This window comes from Podarcis melisellensis (genome assembly GCF_964234715.1).
Source record: "Podarcis melisellensis genome assembly, chromosome: 1".
Classification (NCBI taxonomy): Eukaryota; Metazoa; Chordata; class Lepidosauria; order Squamata; family Lacertidae; genus Podarcis; species Podarcis melisellensis.
The window spans coordinates 127662572-127683770 of record NC_138528.1 but is presented as its reverse complement, the minus strand read 5'-3'; the positions used below and the strand labels follow the sequence as shown (position 1 = coordinate 127683770).

The window sequence follows — 21199 nt, the reverse complement described above, 5'->3', positions numbered from 1 at the left end:
CATGCCTGCTGAATTAGCCCACCAGTCGAGTCCTCTCCAAAGGGGGTTGCTTGGTAGCAAGACCTCCCCCTCCCCAGGTGGAGAAAGCGAGAGGAAAAAATATAGAACAGTCAGCCAATCACCTGCTTGGAGACCCGAGAGGAGAAATTCTGCTTTTGCAAAGAGCAGGAGCGGAGCAATCGCTCCGCCACTTAAAACCCACCAGCCCTTCTTTCCTCCTGGCTTTTTCCAACTCGCAGGACGCCTGGGTCCTTTCGGAGCTGGGCGGTGATCCCAGGTGGCTGGATGGTTGGGCCGGCAACCCATTCAGATGATGAGCACCATTCCTGCGTCCCAATATTTCCTCTGCGTCGGAATAAGAGCCCTCTACTCTGAAAGGAGCGTGCCCGTTTGATGGCATGTGTTGCTGATGGATGCCACCTTTGTGTCCGAGAGCTGGTCCCTGGTGTGTTCCTGGTCCTCATTGAGTTTCAGGAGAGCACCCTGCATTCTGCAAGGAACCTGAGAAGCAGAGGACGTTGCAAATAATGTGCAAGAAGGACTCTGGAGTAAGAGAGATGCAGGTCTCTTTCTGAGACTGAAGGGGAGCAGAGTCATAACTGTCACCGGATTGGCTCCTCTTAGGATGACGCCAAGCCAGGACGAGATCCCCAACGTGTCCCTCAGCCCCTGATTCCGTCAGAGTTTCCTGGATCCCCATTTGAGGAGCGGCACAACATCTCTCTAGCTTGGTGAGCTTTCCAAGGTGCTGAAAACTCTTGCCAAAGGATGTCCTAAGCCCCAATTCGGTGTCCTTCAGCCCTGAGTCTGCCAGAGTTTCCTAGATTCCCATTTGAGGAGCGGCGCAACATCTCTCTCGCTTGGTGAGCTGTCCGCGGTGCTGAAAACTCATGCCACTGGACGTCCCAAGCCCCAATTCAGTGTCCTTCAGCCCTGAGTCCGCCAGAGTTTCCTGGATCCCCATTTGAGGAGCGGTGCAACATCTCTCTCTCTTGGTGAGCTGTCCGGAGTGCTGAAAACTCATGCCACTGGACGTCCTAAGCCCCAATTCAGTGTCCCTCAGCCCCTGAGTCCGCCAGAGTTTCATAGATCCCCATTTGAGGAGCGGCGCAACATCTCTCTCGCTCGGTGAACTGTCCGAGGTGCTGAAAACGTCCTAAGCCCCAATTCGGGGTCCCTCAGCCCTGAGTCCGCCAGAGTTTCCTAGATTCCCATTTGAGGAGCGGCGCAACATCTCTATCGCTTGCTGAGCTCTCTGAGGTGCTGAAAACTCTTGCCAAAGGACGTCCCAAGCCCCAAATTCGGTGCTTCTGGCCGGCAGAGGCAAAGCAGAGCCATGCTAGTGGGCTCCTCCGTCTCCGACCTCAACGATTCCTTCCTGTTCCCGAACAGCTCTGCTTGCACCGCAGGGCTGTGGTGCGGCAATGTCTCGGAGCCCCAGAACCCGCCGCGCCTGGTGGACGCGTGGCTGGTGCCCCTCTTCTTCGCCGTCCTGATGGTGGTGGGTCTGGCGGGCAACTCCCTCGTGATCTACGTCCTCGCCAAGCAAAAGCAGATGAGGACAGCGACCAATTTCTACATTGGTGAGTTTGGTGAGAATAATGGAGGCACCTGGGTGGGTGGGAAGGAGGGTCAAAGCTGCTAGGGCTACTTGCTGATGCCTGTTCTGTTTGCTGCTAGCCTGGACCGCTCTGCTTTGCATCCACGGTCAGGAGCAGTAATGCCCTGGGTTCAAATCTTGCTTGCAGGTTTCCAAAAAGCATCTGGTCGGCCTCTGGGAGAAAAGGTGCTGGCCAAGTTGGGCCAGGCAGTTCTTACTCTCTTTTGGGATGTTCTTATTGTGGGAATGTTCAGGGATGCAGGAGAGGATCTATTGTCTGATTATATCCTTATCCAACTTGTGTTAACAAGTTCCCCAATTTCAGCAGAGTTAAACATTCCCCTTTATTTTAAGTTTGCAACGGCAGCATTTGCTCACGCTCGCTAAAGCCTCTATAATAGCTATTCTGGTAATTTCCCCTTATTCCCTCATAAAACAGAAGAGACGACACAGTCTTTTACAAAAGTATATAAAGAGTTTACTCACATTCTGTTCACAATCAGATCCCAGAAGGCAGACTTAAGCTTAATGAAGTAACATACACTTGGAATCTATCTTATAAGAAGACAGTCCCTTTGTCCTCTCTGGGCTGGGAGCCAAGAGGGCATCTTTCACTCAGTAGATGTTGCTTGGAAGAAGATGAAGAGGAGGAAGAGAGAGATGGCTGCCCTGCCCTGTGCTTTTATCATTACCTGCACAGGTGAGGCCACACCCGCCTCTGGTCACATGTAGAGGAAGTCTGTCCCAGCCTAAAAGGAAACAGGAAGTTTACCTGCTGGCTGGACAAACATCCCTCCCCATGTCTAAACATCTTCACTCTAGGAATGTTGTACTTGATTGCTCTTGTGTTTCACATCCCACACTTATAGGATGGGAAGCACTTTTTTTTTAACCTGTCCAGAATCTTTCACCTTCACGAGATGCCCACGATTCCTGGTGTTATTAGAAAGGGAGAAAAACTTATATTTTTCATTTTCAAACAAAAACAAACCAAGCATCAACTTCCCTTTCCTCTTCCACGGTTCATTTCAATTTTCTCTTTATTGCAACGTATTCTAATTATTCTTTCTCTTCCCATTTTCCCTCCGTTGATGATTTTGCTGCTAAATTTATTCTCATCCTACTAACGTTTCAAGTTGCTGACAATAACTTTCTCAAATGTTCCACCGTCCCCCGTCCCCCAATCTTTAAAGACTTTCTTCCAGGACTCAGCTACATTAGATTATTTTTTAAAAATCAGGGTTATACACATGCAACACCAGGGGGCACAGGAGAGTAAAAAAAATTCTATGCGGTTTTTCCATAGCGGTTTTTTTCTTTCGTTATGACCATTTGATTTCTGACTTATTTATAGTGTTTCTTCCGCCACCCCCTGTGTGTAGATCCGTCCCTTATTCTACCAATTAAGCTAGCCATTTCTGAAAGGGAGGAAAAATTTCCTCTAGTCACTTTCGACGTAATTACCTGTTTTTCCTCTGAATGAAAAAAATCTCCACGCTTTCCTTACAGGGAAGTTGTTCCCTTCAATTTATATTTTCTTCTTCTTCTAAACTTTTTCCAAATTGTGCCCTTTTTCCAAACAGCGAACCTGGCCGTCACGGATATCATTTTCCCGGTCTGCTGTGTCCCGTTCACGGCTGTCCTTTATCCTCTCCCGGGCTGGATTTTTGGGGAGTTTATGTGCAAATTTGTCAATTACATCCAACAGGTGAGTTTGCGACTGCTTGCAGGGGCTATCTGCTCCCCCAAAAAACCTTTAAATCATGGGTAGGCAAACGAAGGCCTGGGGGCTGGATCCGGCCCTATCACCTTCTCATTCCAGCCCATGGACAGTCCGGGAATCAGCGTGTTTTTACATGAGTAGAATGTGTCCTTTTATTTAAAATGCATCTCTGGGATATTTATGGGGCATAGGAATTTGTTCATTCCCCCCCCCCCGAAATATAGTCTGGCCCCCCACAAGGTCTGAGGGACAGTGGACCGGCCCCCTGCTGAAAAAGTTTGCTGACCCCTGCTTTAAACAATAACAGGTGACACGTGGCTAATAATGTTCTAACAAAATATATGCAACATGTATTATTTCACAGTTCTTAAACGGAAAATATATGATGGAGGTTCAAATGATAAAATAAATCAATATTGTATGAACGGAATTAGAGAAGATAGTCGATCAATATCACAAACAAGCTTTTCAACAGTCCTAATCCTGTGATCATGCGATAATAGAAGCTCCGAGCGTAGCAATTCTTAAACAGAGAATACGTAATAGAACCACAGAAAATACTATAAGATAAATAAAACAGTATTGTAGATGATAAAAATAAAAAAATACCTGCACTGGTGATAGTTCATTGTTTGGCCACATGACCTGGAAGCTGTACGCCGGCTCCCTCGGCCAGTAAAGCGAGATGAGCGCCGCAATCCTAGAGTCGACCACGACTGGACTTAATGCTCAGGTGTCCCTTAACTTTACCTATTTATAAATTTATTTATATAGCCACAATATCATTGAAAAATCAGAACACATTAAAAAAAAATCAGAGACCATCAACTAAGATTTACAGAACAATTATCACTTCCTCAACTCCTTTCCTTTAAAAATGTAGGTTGATAAATTTTTTTAAAGAAGGGAATTGTTGTTGTTGTTGAGTCGTTTAGTCGTGTCCGCCTTTTTGTGACCCCATGGACCAGAGCACGCCAGGCCCTCCTGTCTTCCATCGCCTCCCGCAGTTTGGTCAAACTCATGCTGGTAGCTTCGAGAAGACTGTCCCACCATCTCGTCCTCTGTCGTCCCCTTCTCCTTGTGCCCTCCATCTTTCCCAACATCAGGGTCTTTTCCAGGGAGTCTGCTCTTCTCCTGAGGTGGCCAAAGTCTTGGAGCCTCAGCTTCAGGATCTGTCCTTCCAGTGAGCACTCAGGGCTGATTTCCTTCAGAATGGATAGAAAGAAGGAAATAGGAATGACAATATGATGGATTATACAGCAGTGGCCATTATGTATTATATCTCCTTTCAGTGATGGGCTCTATCACTGTCCAGGGACTATCAGAGGAGATTCTGGCTGTTTGCAGCTGTGTTCTATAATGTTCCTCACTTCCAGAGGTCATGAGTAGGAATGGCTTCAGATTCCATTGAGTTGCCTTCATGACCACATCCTGCTTCCTTCACTGAAGAACAGAAAGGAGCAGAGATTCTCTGAACCAAGTATGCATCGTGCTCACTCTTCACTGTGGCAACCATTCAGAATTTTTGCTCCTAATAAGTAGAGACATCACCTTGCCAACAAAGGTCCGTATAGTAAAAGTTTTACTGGTTTTCCCAGTAGTGATGTATGGAAGTGAGAGCTGGACCATAAAGGCGGCTGATCGCCAAAGAATGGATGCTTTTGAATTCTGGTGCTGGAGGAGACTCTAGAGAGTCCCATGGACTGCAAGAAGATCCAACCTCTCCATTTGGAAGGAAATCAGCCCTGAGTGCTCACTGGAAGGACAGATCCTGAAGCTGAGGCTCCAAGACTTTGGCCACCTCAGGAGAAGAGAAGACTCCCTGGAGAAGACCCTGATGTTGGGAAAGATGGAGGGCACAAGGAGAAGGGGACGACAGAGGAGGAGATGGTGGGACAGTGTTCTCAAAGCAACCAAGGTGTTTGGGAACCAAGGTCCCTCTGTAATAAACACCCCGCCCTGTCTTCTTGGCTTCACAGGTCTCTGTCCAAGCCACATGCATCACCTTGACCGCTATGAGCGTTGACCGTTGGTATGTAACCGTCTTTCCCCTTTGAGCCCTGCGGCAACGCACCCCCTTCGTGGCGGCCACCGTCAGCGCCAGCATCTGGGTCGGTGAGTAGGGGGGCGGCCATAGCATGGAGGACCCCTCGGTTTCCCTGTCCATTTGCCTCGGCCCGAACCTTGGCCAGTGCCCTCGCCGCCCATCTCCTGCGGGGCAAAAGGGTGGAAAGGATTAATCCGTTTTGCGTGACTTTCTATGGGAAAGCTGCCTTGGTTTTGGAACGCTTTGGATCTGGGACAGACTTCTGGAATGGATTAAATTTGAGAACCAAGGTACCAAAATGGATTACAGTGGTACCTCGGGTTTGTTCTGGAGGTCCGTTCTTAACCTGTTCTTAACCTGAAGCACCACTTTAGCTAGTGGGGCCTCCTGCTACTGCCGCGCTGCCAGAGCACGATTTCTGTTCTCATCCTGAAGCAAAGTTCTTAACCTGAAGCACTATTTCTGGGTTAGCGGAGTCTGTAACCTGAAGCGTATGTAACCCGAGGTACCACTGTATATAGCAAAACCAGACAGACCTTGGCGTAACACTCAAATTGGAAGCGTGAGACTCAAAACGGAGCACGTTCGGCTTCCGAAAAACGTTCGCGAACCGGAACACTCACTTCTGGGTTTGCAGTGTTTGGTTTCCAAGTTGTTTGAGTACCAAGGCGTTTGAGAACCAAGGGACCACTGTATACCATATATCTTCCGTATAGATTGCCCATTGCAGCTTATCGGACCAGGAAGTCAATTTTGCTTTGCTGCAAACCCCAGCAGAACATCTTGCCCCACTTGCCCTAAGATTTGATCTGGTTCTGTCCGAGACTTCAGAACCGTTGGGTGAATTTGGGACCCTGGCCTTTCCACCCACAGGTTCCTTTGCCGTCTCCACCCCGGTTTTGGTCTACAACCAGTTGACCGAAGGCTACTGGTTCGGACCCCGGACCTATTGCAGCAAGACCTTCCCTTCCATTACCCACAAGAGAGCCTTCATCCTGTACAATTTCTTGGTGCTTTACCTGCTCCCCTTGCTGACGATCCTACTCTGCTACACCGCCATGCTGTACCAGATGGGGCGCCCCACGGTGGAGACCTCCGAGAACCAGGTATCAATCGCATGACAATCTTACAGTCGCCGTCGAAATTATTCCACTACCACCGCTTGCAAATCAGGTTTATCATCAAAATGTTATAAGGAAAAACTCCACTCCTTTTCCCTTATGGGGTATCCAAAAGCCCCTATAGAGTCCTTAAGTTGGTTCCCTATCGGTAGGTGAAAGTAACAGAGGTCAAGCAGACAGCACAAAAGGAAAGAGGAATGAGGAGGGAAGAGGAGAGTAAGCGAGCTCAGACTCCAACTCCTCAATTTGTAGTTTCCGCAATCGCCAGATGTAATATCTGGTTATGCAATGTGAGAAACGTGAGGCTGGACCAGGCAGATCTTTCCCTGCGAGAAGCAAAGTTACAGGGAACCAGGCAGAGGGCCTTCTCGGTGGTGGCGCCCTCCATAAACCAAGGGTTGGCAAGGCTTACGGGGCTTATGAGTTATGTAGGAAATAGAGGACATATTTGCATGCTTTTGTTATAAGAAAAAAAATGCTCCTTTTTCCCTTATGGGGTACCCAAGAGCTCCTATAGAGTCCTTAAGTGGGTTTCCTATTGGTAGGAGAAAATAACAGAGGCCAAGCAGAGACTATTGAGAAGCAAAGCAGCTAGTAAGTATGGTTTTTATGTCTGCGGCGCTGGAAATCACTTCTGCGCATGCCCAGAAACCGAAAATCGCTTCTTCGCAGGTGTGATATTCGGCACCTGGGCATGAGTAGACACGATTTCCGCCGTCGTGCTACGCTGGTCCAGTCCATGGAGGATCTCTGCAGGAGTGATCCGGCCCATGCCCCGTAAGCCTTGCCAACCGTTGGTTTAGGGAGGGCACCACCACCAAGAAGGCCCTCTGCCTGGTTCCCTGTAACTTTGCTTCTCGCAGGGAGGGAACCACCAGAAGGCCCTTGGAGATGGACCCCAGTGTCTGGGGTGGACACACTCCTTCAGGTCTACTGGGCCATTTAGGGCTTTCAAGGTGAGCACCAACACTTTGAATTGTGCTCGGAAATGTCCTGGGAGCCAATGTAGGTCTTTCAGGACCGGGGTTATGCGGTCTCGGCAGCTGCTCCCAGTCCCCAGTTTGGCTGCCGCATTCTGGATTAGTTGCAGTTTCCGGGTCACCTTCAAAGGCAGCCCCACGGAGAGCGCATGGCAGTAGTCCAAGCGGGAGATAACCAGAGCATGCACCACTCTGGCCAGACAGTCTGCGGGCAGGGAGGGTCTCAGCCTGCGTACCAGATGGATATTAAAAACACAATTAAATATCAAACATTAACAATTTCCCTAAACAGGGTTGCCTTCAGATGTCTTCTAAAAGTTAGAGAGTTGTTTATTTCCTTGACATCTGATGGGAGGGTGTTCCATAGGGCGGACGCCACCACCAAAAAGGCCCTCTGCCTGGTTCCCTGTAACCTCACTTCTCGCAGGGAGGGAACTGCCAAAAGACCCTCGGGAGAAGGACCCCGGTGTCCGGGGTGGAAATGCTCCTTCAGGTCTACTGGGCCGTTTAGGGATTTAAAGATGAGCACCAACACTTTGAATTGTGCCTGGAAACGTCCTGGGAGCCAATGTAGCTCTTTCAGGACTGGTGTTATATGGTCTCCACTCCCAGACCCCAGTCTGGCTGCTGCATTCCGGATTAGTTGTGGTTTCCAGGTCACCTTCAAAGGCAGCCCCACGGAGAGCGCATGGCAGTAATCCAAGCAGGAGATAACCAGAGCATGCACCACGCTAGCCAGACAGTCTGTGGGCAGGGAGGGTCTCAGCCTGTGTACCAGATGTATATTAAAAACACAATAAAACATCAGACATTAAAAATTTCCCTAAACAGGGCTGCCTTCAGATGTCTTCTAAAAGTCAAGTAGTTGTTTATTTCCTTGACATCTGATGGGAGGGCGCCACCACCAAGAAGGCCCTCTGCCTGGTTCCCTGAAACCGCACTTCTCGCAGGGAGGGAACCACCAGAAGGGCCTCGGGAGATGGACCCCGGTGTCCGGGGTGGAAATGCTCCTTCAGGGATACTGGGCGATTTAGGGCTTGAAAGTTCAGCACCAACACTTTGAATTGTGCCCGGAAACGTCCTGGGAGCCAATGTAGGTCTTTCAGGACCGGTGATTTGTGGTCTCCACTCCCAGTCCCCAGTCTAGCTGCCACATTCTGGATTAATTGCAATTTCCGTGTCACCTTCGAAGGCGGCCCCACGTAGAGCGCATGGCAGTAGTCCAAGCGGGAGATAACCAGAGCATGCACCACTCTGGCCAGACAGTGTGGGCAGGGAGGGTCTCATCCTGCGTACCAGATGGAGCTGCCCTGGACACAGAAGTGACCTGTGCCTCCATGGGCCGCAGAGGCCAAGCCGATCTGATTGCAAGTCCCCTTCTTGACTCCTCGCAGGTTCAACAGCTGGCCGAGCGCTCGGAAGCCATGCGGGGCAAGATATCGCGGATGGTGGGCACCATCGTCGTCCTCTTCGCCATCTGCTGGGGCCCAATGCAGCTTCTGATTCTGGCCCAGGCTTTTGGCACCGGTTTCCGCCGCAACTATTACACCTACAAGCTGAAAATCTGGGCTCACTGCATGTCGTACGCCAGCTCCTCCCTCAACCCCATCGTCTACGCCTTCATGGGCGCCAGTTTCCAGAGGGCTTTCCGCAAAGTCTTCCCCTTCGCTGCCAAGCGCCGAGTGGGCAGATGCGAGCCCAGCGCCAACGTAGAGATGCGGTTTGTCTCTTCGGGGATGTAGGGCCTTCTCTGTGGTGTCCCCGACCCGAAAGGTTGCAAAAGCAAGCCTGGTGTCGTTCGCCTGGGGCGACTTCCCTGAAGAAACCCTATGAGACACCCGGGATCGGGGTGAGGAAGGGGTGGGAAAGGATTTTGCTGGAGAGGGAGACGAGGGAGCTGTTTGGCAGCCGAGGGCCGCTTTCTCCACCTGTGCAAGCTTCTGGGGGCCACATACTAGAGGGGGAAGTGGGCGGGGCAATGGATTTGAAAACTCGCTTCTGTACTAGGTCATCATTGGGGTTCAAGGACAACGCAGCAAGAATGGCCCTAGCTGTCAACGTTTCCCTTTTCTTGCGAGGAATCCTATTCGGAATAACAGAATTTCCCTTTAAAAAAGGAAACGTTGACAGCTATGAGAATGAAGGGTGTCACCTGGGGACAGACAGCAAAGCCCATGGGGTGAATTGGGGTCCCAGACGTCTCCCCATAAGTTCCAATAAGCTACGGAGCATCCAGGTCTTTGCAATGTTGTTCTTTGTGAGCGCTGAAGAGAGGATATTCAGGCAGCAATCAGTGCCGGATTTAAGTATAAGCTAAAGAAGCTCTAGCTTAGCGCCCCACTCGCTTGGGGGGGGGGAAATAAAGGGGGGGGAAAACCCCTGGATGTACATTTCCAAAATATAAGATAAAAAACAAATGAAATAAAACCTACATGCAGCAACCGTGTTTTGTGTTGTGTAGGCTCCTGTGATGTAAGTCATGGGTCCCGCCTGCTAGCCTGCTCCCTAAAATATCACTGGTTTGCTCCTTTCTATATATAGGGTGCCTGCATTCTGCTGTTTATCATTATTAATAGTTTGCATCATATGTTTGCACCTATTTCATGTCATAGCAAGTTTGCAGAAACCAAATGATGAATCTTTGTAATTTGTTTTTCTAAAGGAACTTTTGTCATCGCCAAATGACAAGGTGTTTGCATTATTCAGTCTGTTGTGAATAAAAAAAATCCTTTTCAGTCAGAGCTGAATTATTATGTCACTATTAATATACTTCTTCTTAATTGTATTTCAGTTCAACAATTACTTTGATATACGTATGATGCTTTGGGGGGTGGTCTTGAGCTACAGGGGAGGCAATTTCAGAGGTAAACAGTGATGGGTTCTGGGTAGGGAAAGGGCTGTAAGGGAGGATGGAGGTAGGAAAAGGGTAGAGGGGTATCAGAGGTAGGAAAGGGGTAGAGCTCTGTGGCCCTCTGCCCCTTTGCTACCTCTGAGGCCCCTCTACACTTTTCTTAGCTCTGTGGCCCCCACTATCCCTTTACTACCTCTGAGATCCCTCTGTTGGTTTCTGCTTTCTTCTCTGTGCAGCGAAGTGCTTGTCACGAGACAGGTTGTTTACATTCCACAGTAAATGCACTGTTGGGTTTCTCACGGGAAAGGAGACTGGATATGACGTACACTGGTTTCCTGTTTTTCACTGTTCTTTGCAGTTTCAGTTTGAGATTCTCTCCGTGCTTTAGAGGAGAGAGGATGCCTTTCTCTGCTCCGGCAGAGGGAAGATGTTTTTCTGTAACTTACCAGCTTTGAAGTGTAAATAAAGTAATATAGAGCATGTTGGCACGTACTTTTCATCATTCCGCTGTGCACTGGACACTGCTTATCTCCAACATTTGGTTCCGGGCCCAGAAAAACGCAGTGTTTTGAGAATGGACTCCAGAAGTCGGGCTCCTGGCAAAGGAACAAAGGAGCAAAGAAACGGAGTGCCGGCAGAGGGACGGATCGCACGGTATCTGCTCTGCGCGTCAAAATGATTGATGTGAGGTATGTGCTACTGCTCCGGGCAGCCTGCCAGCTTCTAATTAATGGCTTTATGGCTGGACTTTGAACTTTTATAGCCGGTTTTGCCGAGGCACAGGCAAATGGCTAAAAGCAACACTTTCCTATGCTGGGGGAAATCGAAAGTAACTTTTAGAAGTGCTGTTGGAGCAAAGCAGCTGCAAATGTGATGCAGCAAGAATTAAAGGCAGCATAGAGAAAGCACTTTAGAACTTTCACTTTTGAACTTGCCTTTGGAATGGGGTTTGAAGCAGCTGCAGATAAGCAAAGAGGCTCAGGCTCACAAGCAGAGGCTGTTTTGAAATTGCCTTTGGATTGAAGCAGCTGTACACAGACGCAGCATGTATAAAGCAGCTTGATTTAAAGCAGCAGAGATGATGCAGGAGGCTAATGCCAGAGTCATGATGGCTAGCTGCAGAAGGCTGGATGAGGCAAGTGGGGAATTTGATACCACTGATCAGCCAAATGCTCAACTCACAGTAGCCTGTGATACTGCCATGATTCAGAATGAAGCAGATCGCCGGGGTGCTGGCTGCATGGGAAAGGGGGAGTCTTCACAGACGTCATCCCATAGTGCAGTGGAACCACCAGATGGCGCCAAAGCTTTGAAGGCAGTGAAATGCTACTCATGTGGACGTCTAGGCCATGTGAAGAGGGAATGCAGATATCCCAGGGCCAAGACAGAGCAGCGCAGCGAAAGCTCATCGCGTGGAAAAGGCCGAGGCAAAGGCAAAGGTCCAGTGTCCAGGACAAAGCAGCACAAGGCAATGGTCTCACGCTTCACTCCTAAGGTTGCAGAGGTCCAGAAGACGTCTAGATCTTTCTTCGTTGTTGATTCAGCGGCAACCCACCACATGTGCAACGATAAGAGACTGTTCGTGTCTTTTACACCGCAGGAAGGTGCGATTCACCAGGCGGATGACCACACAATCCCCAGTAAAGGCTACGGAACTGTTGTTCTTCACAGTTTGGACTTATCGATACAGAATGTTCTTTATGTGCCGGATGCCAAACATAATCTGCTCAGCGTTGGACAGCTGAATGAGCGGAACATTGACGTTTCCTTTAAGAACAAAAGGTGCATCATCACAAAGAAAAATGATTATGTGTTGTATGCTGAATATGTTGATCGTTTGTATGTTTTGTATTATGATGATGTTGTGCAGGATGACACTTGTTGCATTGCAGGTTCTAACAAAAGTTTGCACGCAGAATGTATTCACGATTTTCATCGAAAATTTGGTCATTTGCATTTTTGAGGCAGTATCTAAAATGCCTGCCTTGGTTGAAGGTATGACTATTAAACCCTGCAGGTACCACATGAAGTGCAAGGCATGCGCAGCAAACAAGGTGAAAATGGCTGCGAAAGGTAAGGTGTCTAGTAGGCATGCTACAGAACCATACCAGGTTGTTCATGCTGATTTGGTTGGACCACTAGCGCCCTCTTTGGGTGGAAATAGGTACTTCATGGTTCTCATTCATGCATTTTCCAGGTATATTTATGTGTACAATCTCAAGCAGAAATCAGAGGCTTTTCCTAGGTTCAAGGAATTCTGTGCTTGGTTGGAAAATGTGCATGGTAAGAAAATAAAGATTCTTTTCACTGACCGGGGGGGAGAATTCACTTCTCAGCAGTTTGAAGCTTTTCTGACTGAGAAAGGAATTCAACACGATTTGTCTAGTCCTCGCTCGCCATGGCAGAATGGACTTGCGGAACGGGCAAATCAGACATTGCTTCAAGGGTTAAAAACCTTGCTGCATGATGCAAATCTTCCAGAGAGTTATTGGGCCGAAGCTCTCTCATGTTTCACTTACAGTTATAATCGCAGGTTATCTTCGGCGATTGGTTGTACCCCCTATGAGAAGATGTTTGGCAAGAAGCCATACATCAAACACATGAAAATTTTTGGTTCTGACATGTGGGTTCACTCACCACAAAACTCCAAATTAGACAAGCGTGGATTGCATGGTATCTTTCTAGGTTATCAGAAAGGTTCTTACAGAATAATGATGACTGACTCTAAGGAAATTAAGCTCACAAGAAGTGTTGAGTACAATGCCAAGTGGGGGGAGAATGTGGGAATTTTCCAATGTTATCCTGATGACAGTGATGAGACTGAGGATAGTCAAAAGCAACCACAACAACCCACACCCACTGATGAAGGTTCTGATTCTGAGTCTGAAACTGAATCGGGTGATTCAGAGGATTTCAAGAGTGCGAAAGCCTCTATGCGACCCTCTGAAAGCTCTGATCAAGAATTGGAGGAACCATTGTTCACAATATGTCACTTTTCTCCTAAGAAGGAAGAGGAGAGTGTTGAAGACTTAAGGCTAATTTGTAGGTCACAGAGAGCCACAAAAGGCAGACCTCCAAAGAGATTTGCTGATGAGTTTGCTAAGATAGCAGTAACAGCTGTTAAAAGCTCCAAGAAGGTATTTGAACCTTCAAGTTTCCAAGAAATCCAGGATTTGGAATCAAAGGAAGCTGAGCCATGGTTAAATGCCATGAAGGCTGAGCTTGATTCCTTGGAAAGGAACAAAACATGGGAGCTTGTTCCAGTAGTTCCAGGAATGAAACTGCTTGGAAGCAAATGGGTTTTCAAAGCGAAGACTGATCAAAATGGCAAGATAGTCAGACACAAAGCCAGACTGGTAGCCAGAGGTTTTGCACAGGTACCAGGTGAAGATTATCACGAGACCTACTCACCCACAGTGAGGTATGAGAGCATTAGGCTTATGCTCAAGCTAGCTGCAGAGGAAAATCTACACATTAGTCACCATGATGTGAATACAGCTTTTCTGTACGGATCTCTAGATGAATCACTTTATATGCTTCCACCTGATGGCGTACAGGTAAAACAGGGATTTGTTTGTGCTCTGAAGAAGTCCCTTTATGGTCTCAAACAAAGTGCACGGTGTTGGCACACAAAACTCACTGAAGTATTGTTTTCTCTAGGTTTTAAGCAAGGGAAAGCTGATCCATGTGTATTTGTCAAAGAGGAGGGGCAAAAGAAACTGTACTGTTTGTTTTATGTTGATGATCTTTTATTCTTTTGGAAAGATGTCACAATGTACAATAACGCCCTAGCTCAACTGAAAGAGCACTTTGACATGAAAGATCTTGGTGAGGTAAACAACTACCTATCTCTGGAAATAGAGAGAGATCAAGATGGTAACATTCTAGTACACCAGTCACGGAAAATTGCTGATGTGTTAAGCAAACTAAACCTGATGGATGCTAACCCTGTGGACACACCGATGATAACAGGTTATCAGGTAGATGACACTGAAGAAGCTTTTTCTGACACTACACTGTACAGAAGTGTGCTAGGCAAGCTAAGCTTCATTGCCAGATGTTCAAGACCAGACATTGCTGTTAGCTGTAATATGTTAAGCAGACAAGTCAACAATCCTACTGTTAAGGATTGGAAAGCTCTGAAACGCATAGCGCGGTATTTGAAAGGCACTATGCATTACAGACTGAGATTTAACAATCAGAAGTCTGGTGGTCTTGAGATATTTGCAGATGCAAGTTTTGGAAGTGACACTACAGACAGGAAAAGTACGTCTGGAGTTTGCTATAAGTACAATCAGGGTCTATTTGATTGGTCATGCAAGAAGCAAACAACAGTTAGCTTAAGTACTTGTGAAGCTGAACTGAATGCACTGTCTTATTCACTTAAAGATTGTGAATGGTTGTTACAATTGTGCAAAGACATGAAAATTCCTGTCAAATGTCCAATCCAGGTTTACCAGGACAACAAAGCATGTTTGGCTTTGCTGAATTCTGAAGGTTGTAAGCAAAGCACGAAGCACTTGCAATTGAAGTTGCAACATGCTAGGGAACGTATTCAGAAGGGACTAGTAACGGTGTCCTATATGCCAGGTAATGAAATTCCTGCTGATGTATTGTCCAGGATTGTATCAAGGGATCAACACTGTACCTATGTGCAGAAGTTGGGTTTGTACTGATATTGTACGAACACGCTGCCCAGAGATGTTCACAGAAAGGGGGAGGATGTTGGTTTCTGCTTTATTCTCTGTGCAGCGAAGTGCTTGTCACGAGACAGGTTGTTTACATTCCACAGTAAATGCACTGTTGGGTTTCTCACGGGAAAGGAGACTGGATATGACGTACACTGGTTTCCTGTTTTTCACTGTTCTTTGCAGTTTCAGTTTGAGATTCTCTCCGTGCTTTAGAGGAGAGAGGATGCCTTTCTCTGCTCCGGCAGAGGGAAGATGTTTTTCTGTAACTTAACAGCTTTGAAGTGTAAATAAAGTAATATAGAGCATGTTGGCACGTACTTTTCATCATTCCGCTGTGCACTGGACACTGCTTATCTCCAACACCCTCTACCCCTTTCCTGCCTCTGAGACGCCTCTACCCTTTTCATAGCTCTGTGGCTCCTCTACCTCTAAGACCCCTCTATGCTTTTCATAGCTCTGTGGCCCCTCTACCTCTTTCCTACCTCTGAGACCCCTCTACGCTTTTCATAGCTCTGTGGTCCCCTCAACCTCTGAGACCCCTCTACACTTTTCATAGCTCTGTGGTCCCCTCAACCTCTGAGACCCCTCTAACCTTTTCATAACTCTGTGGCCCCCTTTCCTACCTCTGAGACCCCTCTATGCCCTTTCATAGCTCTGTGGTCACCTCAACCTCTGATACCCCTGTATACTTTTCATAGTTCTGTGGTGCCTCAACCTCTGAGACCCCTCTAACCTTTTCATAACTCTGTGGCCCCCTTTCCTACCTCTGAGACCCCTCTATACCTTTCATAGCTCTGTGGTCCCCTCAACCTCTGAGACCCCTCTACCCTTTTCATAGCTCTGTGGTCCCCTCTATACTTTTCATAGTTCTGTGGTGCCTCAACCTCTGAGACCCCTCTATACCTTTCATAGCTCTGTGGTCCTCTCAACCTCTGAGACCCCTCTATACTTTTCATAGCTCTGTGGTCCCCTCAACCTCTGAGACCCCTCTATACTTTTCATAGTTCTGTGGTGCCTCAACCTCTGAGACCCCTCTATGCTTTTCATAGCTCTGTGGTCCTCTCAACCTCTGAGACCCCTCTATACTTTTCATAGCTCTGTGGTCACTCAACCTCTGAGACCCCTCTTTACTTTTCATAGCTCTGTGGTCACTTCAACCTCTGAGACCCCTCTTTACTTTTCATAGCTCTGTGGTCTCCTCAACCTCTGAGACCCCTCTTTACTTTTCATAGCTCTGTGGTCACTCAACCTCTGAGACCCCTCTTTACTTTTCATAGCTCTGTGGTCACTTCAACCTCTGAGACCCCTCTTTACTTTTCATAGCTCTGTGGTCCCCTCAACCTCTGAGACCCCTCTTTACTTTTCATAGCTCTGTGGTCACTTCAACCTCTGAGACCCCTCTTTACTTTTCATAGCTCTGTGGTTCCCTCAACCTCTGAGACCCCTCTATACTTTTCATAGTTCTGTGGTGCCTCAACCTCTGAGACCCCTCTACACTTTTCATAGCTCTGTGGTCCCCTCAACTTCTGAGACCCCTCTATACTTTTCATAGCTCTGTGGTCACTCAACCTCTGAGACCCCTCTTTACTTTTCATAGCTCTGTGGTCACTTCAACCTCTGAGACCCCTCTTTACTTTTCATAGCTCTGTGGTCTCCTCAACCTCTGAGACCCCTCTTTACTTTTCATAGCTCTGTGGTCACTCAACCTCTGAGGCCCCTCTTTACTTTTCATAGCTCTGTGGTCACTTCAACCTCTGAGACCCCTCTTTACTTTTCATAGCTCTGTGGTCCCCTCAACCTCTGAGACCCCTCTTTACTTTTCATAGCTCTGTGGTCACTTCAACCTCTGAGACCCCTCTTTACTTTTCATAGCTCTGTGGTCACTTCAACCTCTGAGACCCCTCTTTACTTTTCATAGCTCTGTGGTCACTCAACTTCTGAGACCCCTCTACACTTTTCATAGCTCTGTGGTCACTCAACCTCTGAGACCCCTCTTTACTTTTCATAGCTCTGTGGTCTCCTCAACCTCTGAGACCCCTCTACACTTTTCATAGCTCTGTGGCCACTCAACCTCTGAGACCCCTCTTTACTTTTCATAGCTCTGTAGCCCCCTACCCCTCAGAGCTATGAAAAGTATAGAGGGGTCTCAGAGGTTGAGGTGACCACAGAGCTATGAAAAGTATAGAGAGGTCTCAGAGGTTGAGTGACCACAGAGCTATGAAAAGTAAAGAGGGGTCTCAGAGGTTGAGGCGACCACAGAGCTATGAAAAGTGTAGAGGGGTCTCAGAGGTTGAGGAGACCACAGAGCTATGAAAAGTAAAGAGGGGTCTCAGAGGTTGAGGGGACCACAGAGCTATGAAAAGTAAAGAGGGGTCTCAGAGGTTGAAGTGACCACAGAGCTATGAAAAGTAAAGAGGGGTCTCAGAGGTTGAAGTGACCACAGAGCTATGAAAAGTATAGAGGGGTCTCAGAGGTTGAGGCGACCACAGAGCTATGAAAAGTAAAGAGGGGTCTCAGAGGTTGAGTGACCACAGAGCTATGAAAAGAAAGAGGGGTCTCAGAGGTTGAGGTGACCACAGAGCTATGAAAAGGGTAGAGGGGTCTCAGAGGTTGAGGGAACCACAGAGCTATGAAAAGTAAAGAGGGGTCTCAGAGGTTGAGGAACCACAGAGCTATGAAAAGCATAGAGGGGTCTCAGACGTTGAGGCACCACGGAGCTATGAAAAGGGTAGAGGCGTCTCAGAGGTAGAAAAGGAGTAGAGGGGTCCACAGAGCTATGAAAAGTGTAGAGGGGTCTCAGAGGTTGAGGAACCACAGAGCTATGAAAAGTGTAGAGGGGTCTCAGAGGTAGAGGGACCACAGAGCTATGAAAAGTGTAGAGGGGTCTCAGAGGTAGAGGGACCACAGAGCTATGAAAAGTGTAGAGGGGTCTCAGAGGTAGAGGGACCACAGAGCTATGAAAAGTGTAGAGGGGTCTCAGAGGTAGGAATGAGGTAGAGGGGCCACAGAGCTATGAAAAGCATAGAGGGGTCTCAGAGGTAGAGGGACCACAGAGCTATGAAAAGGGTAGAGGCGTCTCAGAGGTAGAAAAGGAGTAGAGGGGTCCACAGAGCTATGAAAAGGGTAGAGGGGTCTCAGAGGTAGGAAAGGGGTAGAGGGGCCACAGAACTATGAAAAAGTTAGACACCCTGCTTCGTAGGCCGTCTGCCCACCTGATGGATCCCATGCGCGTTCGTCTGCATTGTCTCTGTCTTAGAAACATTTTTTTTACTTGTACATAGGACTTTTCAAAAGACCATCCCTCCTTGTTTATGTGGGTCCCCCCCCCCACCTTGGGAATGTTTGTCTCCTTTTCACAAGTCTACTTGCACACTCCGTCCCCATGAGATCGCCTCCAAGACCTCATTTGTACCTAACGAGGCAGCCACAATTTCCCAAATTCTTTCCCCCAAATTCTCCACCCTCCTTCCCCTGCCAGCGGAGAAGCTGTATTGTTTTTAAAACTCGATTTAAAAACTCGATTGGGAGCCGCCCAGAGTGGCTGAGGAAACTCATCCAGATGGGCGGGGTATAAATAATAAATTATTATTATTATTATTATTATTATTATTATTATTATTATTATTATTATCCGCATATAGACAAACTGCATTTCCTCATCTCCTTGGATTTGAAGAGGTTGGTTGCTTTATCCCGAGGTCAATCATAATAATAATAATAAAGATCAAGCGAGAATCGAGCTATGATTTCATCTATAGGAAGCCGCAGGGGGAGAGGGACTCAGCCAAGGTACTGTTAGAATTCTGCCCGGTCAGAGGGATGTGCCAGTCTTCCAGGCACCGGCAGATATTCCTTGTGACCTCCCGCCTGCGCCGCTCTGCTGATAAGCAGCCGAGGTCTCGGCGATTCTTCCCAGACTGTGAGAAAAACACACCGTTGTTCCTCTCTCCCCTTTGGTGTCCCCAGGGAGGGGAAAGAAGCAGACAGAAATCTATTTACATCTTTTATTCCTGTCTTTTACTTCAGTACAGAGAAAACATGTCTGCACTCATCAGCAGTTAGAATAAACTCCACCCATGTACTTCCAGCACAGGTCATATGACAAACCCACTGAGCTAACATCCGGTGCTCAGTACAGAATGGACTGCCCCTTTGTGTCCATGGCAACAGTCACAAACTTCCTGTTTGGCTTTCCAGCCACAAGCAGCAGACTTGGCTGCTATAGCCTTTGCTTGCTGCTGCATTGGTGCTTTAGAATAACATACTCCCCCTAAAGTATCAATGCGTGCAGCGAGCAAAGCGTCATCCAGAGAAGAAAACAAACAGTTGTTATACTTATAACACTCCCCTGTTGTTTCAGTTCCACCCTTGGAACTACCCGCCATTGGTTTTACCAATGTACCTCTCTGGTTGTGTGACTTCCAAGGAATGAGTGCTTCTGCATTACCTTGGTTAACAACTCTCTGTTGTGCCTTTGTCTCTGACTCAGACACAGCTTCAATTTGACCTTGGTCGTTTACAACAGCAACAGCTAGGTTAGCAAACTCTTGTGAATACCTCTTGGGTGGTACACCCTTCGTTGATCTCTCAGACCTACGTAAGAGGTGCTGCTCTTCTTTGATTTCTGGTTCAGCCTCTGAGCTCTCTGGAGAACCAGTACTAAGCTTAATCAGTGGTTCATCCTCCTCTTCTGAGGGTCTAGTCATTGTGTGAGATTTCCTCTCAATGACTGTGACAACTGAGCTGTCTGAGCTATCGCTGTCATCATCAGTACTACTGAACTCAATAAGATCAAACTCATCATCATCATCATCAGAATCATCATCACCTGTGGGAAATGTGTGAACAATCACTCTCTCCTGTTCAGGAGCACTCTCTAGAAATTTTGTGAGAATCACCTGACCAGATTCAGACAAAATTACTCTGTAGAGACCTTTTTCATAACCCACAAAAATGCCTCTGGCATTCTTTACTCCACCCGGAGCTTCTGTTCTCACATGAGACCCAAAAACCTTGAAATGGGCAACAGAAGGTTTTCTGTGGAATAGTTTCTCAAAAGGAGAACTTCCCAACTCTTTTGAAAACTTTCTCAACCACGTGTAACAGAATGACATTAGCGACTCAGCCCAGTACTCATGTGGCAGATGTGAACTAAGCAATTGCGCTTCCATTCCCTTTTGCAATTCTTTGTTCACCCTAACACAAACACATTTGTTCCAAGCTTCTTCGGAACTAGCAATTTTGTGTCTTATCCCTTTCTTCTTCAGGAACCTCTGGAAAACCTGTAAAAGAAAAATTGGCTTCTCATCTGTGCAAAGACAATCTATGTCAGCATCATGCATATTTTTAACTTTGTCACAAAACTCTTTAAACCTTTCTAAGGCTTCTTTCGGTCTCTCCAAAAGATAAATCCAGACAAAACCTGTAAGAGAATCAACACATATTAGGTAATACTTTGCATTGCCTCTAGACGGTGCTAAAGGACCAATCACATCAGCATACACCCGCTGAAATGCCTTGTCAACCCTCGAGGTGACCTGCTTGGTGTTCTTCTTGGCTACACCTGTAAAAGAGATCATGTTAGAATCACAAGAATTACATTCCATGTAATCACTTTGATCAAAAGTCAACAAATACAGTCCATCTTTCTCTTTGGCAGAAAGATACAACTCTCCATCTTTGTAGATCTCACAGTTCTCATCATCATAGGACAGTTTTAGTCCCTTCTTGGCAATCTGCGAAACGCTGAGCAGATTAAACTTCAACTCTGGAACCAAATAAACATTGTTTATAGTCAAGTTCAGACTTTTAAGATACACAGTTCCAATTCCGGTGGCTTCCAGCTCTTGACCGTTGGCTAGTTGTACAGTGAAGCTTTGCTTCTCAAACGTAGAAAATAGTCCTCTGTGTCGACACATATGCTGCGTACATCCGGTGTCTAGGACAAAGAAATTCCCCACTTCTGGTGTGGCTTTTAGCGACATCAAAGTCTTTGCAGTTTTTGCCTTTGGCTTGGTGTGACCTTTGCCTGACGCCTCAGACTTTGTGGAGCTTCCCTTAGCTCCTCTGTTCCGACGTGGCCTGTTGCAGTACCGCTGAAGATGCCCAGTTTGTTCACAATTGTAGCATCGGACAACGTTTAAAGCTACAGCATTGTCTCCAGTAGCTTCAGCAGTGGGGGTGTTA

The 21199-nt window shown here is 47.3% G+C and overlaps 1 protein-coding gene and 1 pseudogene across 2 annotated transcripts in view; both read left to right on the top strand.

Moving 5' to 3' along the window:
- The window catches only part of LOC309376722 (uncharacterized protein), a 97122-nt gene that overhangs the window by 17094 nt on the left and 58829 nt on the right, over positions 1–21199 (top strand). The window lies entirely within an intron of this gene.
- On the top strand, positions 1330–9240 carry LOC309362546 (G-protein coupled receptor 54-like; annotated as a pseudogene). Its single transcript, XR_014173424.1, has 5 exons — positions 1330–1583; positions 3184–3308; positions 5303–5438; positions 6244–6476; positions 8866–9240. The product of XR_014173424.1 is annotated as a G-protein coupled receptor 54-like (transcript).